Here is an 8831-nt window from a genome sequence, read left to right as displayed (position 1 = left end):
AAAGTTGAACTCGTTTCAGGCAATTCCTGGACTGGACTGGACTGGACCAAGTTAAGAATGCAAACAAATTTAAATATTAAATGCGTTGCGAGTGGCAGTGCCGTGCCGGACAAAGGTAAGAGTTGGTGGTTGGGCCAGAGGCAGAGGGTGCCATGGTATCTAGGTATTGTCCTTTCAGGGAGACAGGACATCTGCTCGAATGTCGCTGGGACTTCCCCTGGAAGTGCAGCAGCAGCAGCAATGTCCAGGAGCTGAACTGAACCGAACAGAGAACAGAAGTAACTAAAAACAAAACTTTTGCCTCAAGTACACTTTGCTGTCTACCATTTTGTTTTGCCATCTTTTTGCCCCAGAAGTTTGTCTTGTTTTTCCAAATTGTTATTTTACTTTTCTTTTTTTTTTGGTCGTGGGGAAAATTCCTCATCGTCTTTGGGTAGATACGATGCCAAAAGTTTTCTCTTTCTCATATTTATGGCACTTGTTCTTGTTCCTGTTCTGCTGGTTGCTGTTTACTGGGAAATGGCTGCCTTCCGGGTATCAACTATAATGCAGAATTCTGTGCCGTGCGTGAGGCTCGGCTTATGGATCGGATGTTTGATTGCAACGCTCCCGTGACCTACCCTGTAGTTCCGGGCTTTTGTTTATATTGCGCCCGATGTATTTTCGAGTGTTTGTGTCGATTATCAGAAGCTCGTCTCTACAGGTATCTCACAGGGTAGAAAGAAACAACATTGAAAGTGAAAATCATGTGTCTCCCTCCTCTAAGTGAAGTGTTTCAAATCATTTGCATTACAGTTTAAGTTAAGTTAAAGATACTCTCATCAAATAAAAGGCTTACCAAAACAAATGAAGTTTCCCTTTAATTTTGAGTACATTTTCAACACCAACTCATTCTTAGCCCCAGCCATAAAACTGCCTTTTCATTGTTGGCAGACATTCAACATTAGCTTTCAACATTTCTGCTTCTACTTTAGGATCACACAAAGGAATAAAAGAAAACCGAAGCCCATCAAAGCCCAAAAGCAAATACGAGACATAAACTTGGCAAACACCATGAGGCGTATACTTAATATCAGCAGCAGGACCACGACCACTAGGAGCACCAGAACGACCGCCACCATAGCCAGACCCAAAGCCAAGAGCAGAGCTAAACCAGAACCCACCTATAAACGTCATCATAACCAAGCAAAACAAGAAGAAATAAGAACCAAAAGGAGACTCCAAGATGGCGAAGGAGCATGGGTGAGAAAACAGAACAGAGCCAGGCCCATCGAAATCATTATTTATGTAGGAAAAGCTCCAGGTTCACCTTCTCCCTCTTTTCAAGCATTTCCCTTGGCTTGCTTTAAGCATCTGCAGACAATGGCTCTGGTGTTGCTCCCCTGCGTGTTTGGTTGTGTTGTGATTTTTCGCTTCAGATTTTCCACGATTTTCTTCACACCTCTCGCTCGCCTGCATCCCCAACCTCCCCTGGCCCCAGTGCGAGGGAGTTTGGTTAAGTGAAGCGCAACTTTTATGTGGGCCTGAATTATTAATAAACGTTAAAAGGCAACGCCAATTGTCGAGGCAGCCATTGGACAGCTTCAGTCTTCGCCGTGGCAAGTTTTCACCTGTTTTCCAAGGGGGTTTCCCTCTAAGCTTTTCCTCCCATTTTCCGCTGTCTGCTCTGTCATAGTTGAGTTGCTGTTTTATGTGCTAAGTAGTTGGGTAAGTCACCTGCGACAAGTTGCCTGAAAGCTTATTGCTTTACTTTACTTTTGCCTCCATTTTCCACTGAATGTTCTTCTTCGTCTTTTTCTTCTGTCTCAATCTTCTTCTTTACATTTTCACTTTGTCTGAGAAGTTTTCATATCATTTGTCATCACATTGTATGAGAAAAATGACTGCAAAGCCTGGCCCAAAAAAAGATTTTCTTCCCTTGGCTCTTAATGTCAAAGTGCAACCATTAACACCACACAAAGAAAATTGTGGTTGAGATATTAGGAAAGTTATGAGCGTTCTCAGCGGAAAACGGAGAGTTTGGATTCATACAGAGAGTTTGCAGATGTTTCAAAGATAACTCAAATATCATATATTTCAAAAGGGAAAAAACTGCATTTGGTTGAGATTAATTTGCCGCTAAAAACTTCGAAATAATTCCATTAAATCTCGAAATTTAATTCATGCGTTTTATGCACTTCTTTCATTATTATAAGAATAAAAGAAATTTGAATGCCAAGCTATTGACAGTTTCTATTCGACTTGCTTTAAAGTTTGAGTCTTGAACTGAAATCGACTTTGGAGGGGAGCCAACGGAGCCACTGTCAGTGCTCCAAAGTGATATAAAAATGCCTCACGTCTCATCAAGGGGGGGAGATGGTACCGCCCCGTTCTGGGGGGTTGCTTTTATGGCAGCTGTTGTCCTTGGGGAGGAATGAGGAATGCCAGTGTCGAGGAGAGTCGGAAAGTCTGAGAAAAAGCAAATGAAAGAATGCGATTTATTTTCGCATTGACAATCGTTTGATTTTCGTTGCGTTTTTCCGTTTTACGAGTGGACGGGGAGGTTCTAAGCGAATGGTTTCCCCCCGCAGGTTTTTCTTCTAGTTTTCTCCACCCTCCAAAGTTCTTGTTGCTTTCATTGCGTTGGCAATTTCTTTGTCATTTGAAATCGTTGTTGTTTCGGGTGTTTTCCTGCGTTGTTTTACTCGATTTTGCCATGTCCTTTGTGTTTCTCGGTATTCCCCTGTCCCTCCTGTCCGCTACTGTAGTGTCTCCTCATATCCTCCAGTAGTGTGTCCGGCTGCCTCCATGTCCTTTGTTTTAGTTGTGCTTTTGCCTGCCATGTGCTTTGTTTTTCCCGCATTCCCACATTTCCCACACTCCTTTCGCTGCTAAAATTCCCACTCTCTTGTCACCACTTTCCCACTGTTTCTCTTTGCTGCAGCTTTCAGCAGATTGTCGTATCGGTGTGCTGCCAACATGGCGAAAATGTGCGGGTGGGGGTAGGGGTTGGGATGCTATCACTGGAATGAGGGAGCCCATTGAGAGAGCAGCTCGTAAAATGATTCGCACATATAATTGCTTTTGTTGTGCGGCACACTCCTCACGTTGTTCAGCTGCGGATCTATTGCTATCCATCTATCCAAAGACTCCCCACCACCGACAGCCGTGCCTTGCCATGCCTCCCTTTTGCCATTTACCGTGGACGGACCCGCTGAAATCATTCGTCAGGATTTATGCGAATGAGCGACAGTTTTTGCCATTCGTTTGCAATGCCATGGAGGAACAACAATACGAGCACCATCCTGCCACACGTAAGGAGGAAAGGAGGGAAGAGTCCTGCTGGGAGCAGGAGCGCATAAGCGATGAATGATGGTGTAGCCATGGTGCCGTATCTTGGCGCTAAAGTATCTTTGTATCCGCATGCAACGAAGAGCAGAGTGCGCGCTCTACCAAACAATTGCTGAATATATTTTACGCGTTTAGTTGCCATCTCGCTCGAGGAGAGTATAACTGCGAAGGTATATCCCCTCGCTCCCTCTCCATCCCTGTATCGGTGCTCTCTTTCTGCTGGGGATATTCCTTCCTCTTGCCTTTCTCTGTCTGTTAGTATATCCTTCATTGCTGTCTCCCTTTCCCACTCCTGTCTATTTTATTAATTCGTTTTATTTTCCTTCGCGTGACAAGTTGACATAAATGGACAAATTGAGCTTTTAAATTTGTGCCCGAGGATGGACCAGGAGCAGAACATGGTACCAGAGGACCAGACTACCAGGAACAGCAACAGAGCAAGAGAATGGATGGAGAACCAGCAGAACCATGAGGGGCACTAGTATCTGAATCATAGCACACGAGCAGTACCCAAAGAGCACCACGAGTACCCCCGTGCACAGGACAATATCCACCATCGAATAAATACAAATTGTTTTGCAAATAAAATTGATTACTCCTGAAAGAGCAGGGGCAGATGCAGGGAGCTCTGTGGAAGCTGTGCAGCAATATTTATTGGATTAACATAAACTGAAATGCCAGAATTTATTGCCCTCCCAACCAACTTTAGTTTGAAATTCAGTTTCATTTTCATTCATTTTCCATTCGCCTTTTCCATTTTCAGCTTTTCCCTGGCATTTCCCACAGCTGTGGCCATTGCTAATTATTTCGGGTCAGGTCATTGTCCAATTTATGACCATTTAATCATGAACAAAACGAGAAATATTCGGAAACGCTGAAACTATTGCCATAAATCAATGCATTTTATTTACACGTGAAGCATTTTTGATTAAGATCGTTTAAAAATAAATAAATCATATGATTAGCCAAACAGTAACTATCTCGAAGTGGTTTTTGGGCTGGAAAATAAAGAAGAGCTTTGCTGGGGATATACATTCCCGGATATACATTTATATATTCTGTGGGATAGGCTCCAACATGTGCGTGTGTGGCTTTTTGTGTCGTGTCCTGTGTCAGTGCCATGTGACAGTGACAAACAGCTCCGTGGCCGATCTCCACCTTAATACCCGTCTGACCCGTAAGGTTAAGAGTGTCAGGCAACAGCACCAGAGATCCGCGTGCTGAGCAAGGACACACTAACATTCTTGCCACATTGGGTAGAGAAAAAACCGTGATACTATTGCATCGCTGATGGCTTATGGTTTTATAGGAGTATTTCGACCCATAGCCTAGGACAAGAAACAATTAACAACTGAACGACTGAGAAATGAACAGACAACAAATGGATTATTGAGAATTGTAGGGATCCTTTTATCTTCGTAAGCTTGACAATTTGCTAGCTTTTTTGATTATTAAAACATAAAACAATTTTAAATTGGTTATATATTAATAACCTCATGCAAACGAGGCAAGAAATATTTAATTCTTAAAATGTTATTAAGGAAATATAATTCTACATGAACTCCTTATCTTACTACATTAATTTACTTTACTCTTTACATTGGGTTCATGTCACGACTAAGACATTCAGCACTAATGATGCCCCTTTCTTATTTTCAGCACGTGTAGTCGTCTCTTTCTTTAGTCAGTACATGAACCATAGAATGGAATACATTTGTGGATGCTGAGTGGAACATATGCGGAACTTGGCTCGCTACTCCGCAACAGATGGCGTTGCCGGACCAAACATTTAATTTAAGAAAATTAAATAAATTCATTTAACGAGCAGATTTTCTGCACATTCTATCTGCATTTGGAAACCTTCCAGTAATCCGTGAGAGTTAGATTGGTTTTCTAACTTTTATATATAAGATAACAATTTTCAAGTATTCCAGTAGAATAAATCGGCAATTCTGTAAGTACATCATGGCAACCATTCGTAAACTGTGAAATTATTTCCCTCTTTAGCTGAAATGCTTCCGAGAAAAGTATCCCGTTATGTCTTTTGAGTGGCCAAACATTTTGGAACAGACCACAAAACAAACGAATCGAAAAAAGAACAGAGAACCAGGACCAGGCCCTGTACCACTTCCCCCAACCAACTAAAAAAGCTACTCCAAATGCGTAACATTTGTCAAAAAAAAATGTCACCAAAAAGTGTGTGGAATGGGGGAAAATCGTCTCTTCTTCCTTTATTTCTAATGCTACTTCAACTGCAAAGGAGACAGAGTAGAGGGGGAAGACGGGGCAGGCAGGCGGCATGTCAACGAAATAATCAACAAAAGGACATAAAATCGTGGGGTCCAAGCGAGCGGCAGAAATGACATTGACGGCTATGTGAACGGAATAAAATTTCATCAGAAATGCTGCTACTACTGTCAGGCGAATTGCAAATGGTTGGAAATTGCTGCTACTTTCATCTGGGTTCTGTTTTTGGTGGAGAACTTTCACTGGCACTGCCACGAGGGTGGTGACATCGAGGGTTGGAGGATGGTTGTGTGAATGTGTCTGCAAAGAGGGATGCGAGCACACCACACCACACACATCATATATGGGGATTTACGGACCCTTCAGGCATGGCATTGCCTGCCTGCCTGCCTGCTACATCAAGGAGCTGTCAGTCGGAAGAACAAAGCACTCAGTAGCGCCAGCATCAGGGCCCGGGCGGCCATGATGCAGATACATAAAATGGGGGATACCTCGGACTCAAGCAACTCCCTTGTCCCAAAAAGGGAGACTCCGTGCCCCCAAAAAGACTGCTCAAAGTCGACTCAAAAGAGCAGAGAAGGTGTTGAAGGCCGTTCCACTTGCTGAAAATTGTAACAAAAAATGAGAAAAAAACCGAAACTGTCTCCCTTGCAACAGAGTCGCACTCTCCCTCCCTCTCTCTCTTTTGGTTGAAATCGAATAAAAATTCGTAGGCGAAAAAAGCAACGAAATGAAACGAACGAAAGGAAATGTCTGCAGTGTGCAGCTTGTGATTAATGATCGAATGTCAATTACCGCAGATACTTCGTACTCGCACTGCCGTATTGCTGCCTGCCCTGCCCTGCCCTGCCTCGGCGTTCCAAAGAGCTCGACCAAAGTGCCAAATGGTAGGGGTATTAGGACATATTCTATATAGAGATACTGTGCATTTGTTCAGTGGTTTTAAGAAGACAAGAAGAACGTCTGAGATATTTTTAAAAAGTGCAACAATCTCCCTATTCCTAGAGACTTACATTTGAAGGCAACATTTTAGTTTAAATATCACTTTAAAACTTCTTCAATTTGTTTATATTTTCCTTCCTCATCTTAGAATATTTCTTCTAATTCAAAGTTAGTTCTTGGGCAGCTCATTTCCTCTAACTCTTTGACTCGTCGCAGCGGTAGTTCTGTAATCCTGTCTCATCCTCTTTCATCCCGGATTATCCCAACAGAAGTCAAGGGACACGTCTCAACCCTTTTTGGCTGTGCCAACGTACTTTGTGCCGCTGCCGCTCCTGGAAAGGACGAGACAAAACAAAAACCATTAGCTGCGTCTACTGTTGCTAATTTCATTGGATCGGCAGGAATACCTTCTTTGCATATCGGAATAGCGCAACGCCCACCGAAAACGCCCACGCGCGACTCCAGGCGGCGGCACAAGTGAGGGAAAGGAAAGGGGATTATAAGGGGCACGGAAAAAAGGATTCTCTATTGAGAATAGAGGGTACCGGTGCGGTCCTGCTGTGAGGTTTGACTTCTTCTAATACGCCATTTGATGAATGCCGAACTGGGCATTTCCAAGGCTGCCAGCTACCGTTTTGTGCTGCATGTCCTGCATGTTCTGTGTCCTGGAATTCAGCTGAAAACTGCCATCTAATTGTTGTTCATATTCGCCAATTAGTTGGCCATTTAATGGCCACTGTCAAAATAAACACTGAAATCAGAGCCAAACCAAAGCCAAACCTTTTCAAGTGGCATCAATTCTCATCAAGTTTTTGTTGTTGTTGCATTGGAAACCAATTCCCCGTGTGGCAAGAACACACACACAAAAGAGATCGGGGCATAAATCAATATAGTGCAGAGCCGTAGCCAGAGCCGTAGCCAGAGCCAAGGCCAGAGCCGAGCAGAGCCACAATTATGTGCAACAATGCACCTCAAGTGTGGCCCTCGGCAGGAATCAATCAAGTCTCATCACTCAAGTCAAGTAACTTCAGGCGTTCGTACCCGTCCCCTCTCATTGTGTATACCCCTGCCCTTGCCTCTCTCTCCTTTTCGATTTAATTAATGCCTGGCCATTTATTAAATTGGCAGCTTAGTCTCTCCTGCCATGCCACATCTTGTGGCAGGGAGCCTGCGGTTGGTCGCACTCCTCCATTCTCCTCCTCCTCCTCTGCTGCCTCCCTGTGCGTGCAACCGATCCAGGCCTAATTTGTAACCATTAACCCATGTATTATGTTTGCCCATGCGAGTGCCTCCTGCCTGGCCTGGACTGGCCTGGGCTTGCCTCCTTTTGCCCCATACGATGGATGGAATATAAATGGTCAGACGAATGGCTGCGCTGAGTTTTGTCTATTAAAAATCATTTAGAACAAATACCCTACAGATTTTGTGGTCCATACAAAGGTGTGAGAGTCATTTTCGAGGGTTTAATGGATTGATTTCGAGGCGTTCTACGAAAGGGTTTGTGCTCTTCGGTTGTAGATCTAATCAAATTCTATTAATTTCAGTTGGGTTTGGTTTGATTTGTGGCAATTTACATGGCTAAATTTTTATTATAAAGTTATTTCTAATAGTTTCTAGCTTGTTTTTTCCCATTTGGTTAATTTATTTCAAGCCTTAAAAACTAAAGAACTTGCAATAAAATTCCTTCAAACTGAAACCCAATCTGCGGTGGGTCTTCTCTTCGCCCGCGGTCAAGTGACAACCGAAGCTACCGTTGGTCATAATTACGAATGATATTCCATAACTTGTAACCCATTCCCCCTCTCTCTCTGCTGTACTGCTATCCCTGTCAAAGTGTTAAAAATTATTTCCATAACACGTGCTCATGCCCTCGTAATCACTTTGAGCTGCTAATTTCAACAAGGGGCGAACGCAATGTCAACTTTTTCCCGTCTCGGTTGCGGTTCTCCTCGTTCTCGTCTTCGTTTTTCAGGCTCTCTTCTTTCGTTCCGGTCTATAAGTAGGTCTTAATCCTTTTATCGCTTGAGGCGAGTGCGCGGTGCAGCAACTTCCAGTTCCAGTTCCAAGTTCGGACGCCAAAGGAGCAGAGCAGAGCAGTGCTGATCATTTCGCAATGATAAATTAAGCGCTAAGAGTGTTTCCATGTACCGGCCACGACAATCCACAGTGTCCAAGTCAGGGGGTAGATTGATTGTGTCCCAACCGAGAGGTTACCGATCCGATCCCCTCTGGAGGAGTCTCTCTCTCTCTCTCTCTCTCTCTCTGGTCATTGTCAACGAGGAGGAGTGCACGCTTGACTAACCACTCACAAT

Source organism: Drosophila subobscura, chromosome O (genome assembly GCF_008121235.1).
Source record: "Drosophila subobscura isolate 14011-0131.10 chromosome O, UCBerk_Dsub_1.0, whole genome shotgun sequence".
Lineage (NCBI taxonomy): Eukaryota > Metazoa > Arthropoda > Insecta > Diptera > Drosophilidae > Drosophila > Drosophila subobscura.
The sequence above is the reverse complement of the archived record's forward strand: the minus strand, read 5'-3'. Positions refer to the sequence as shown.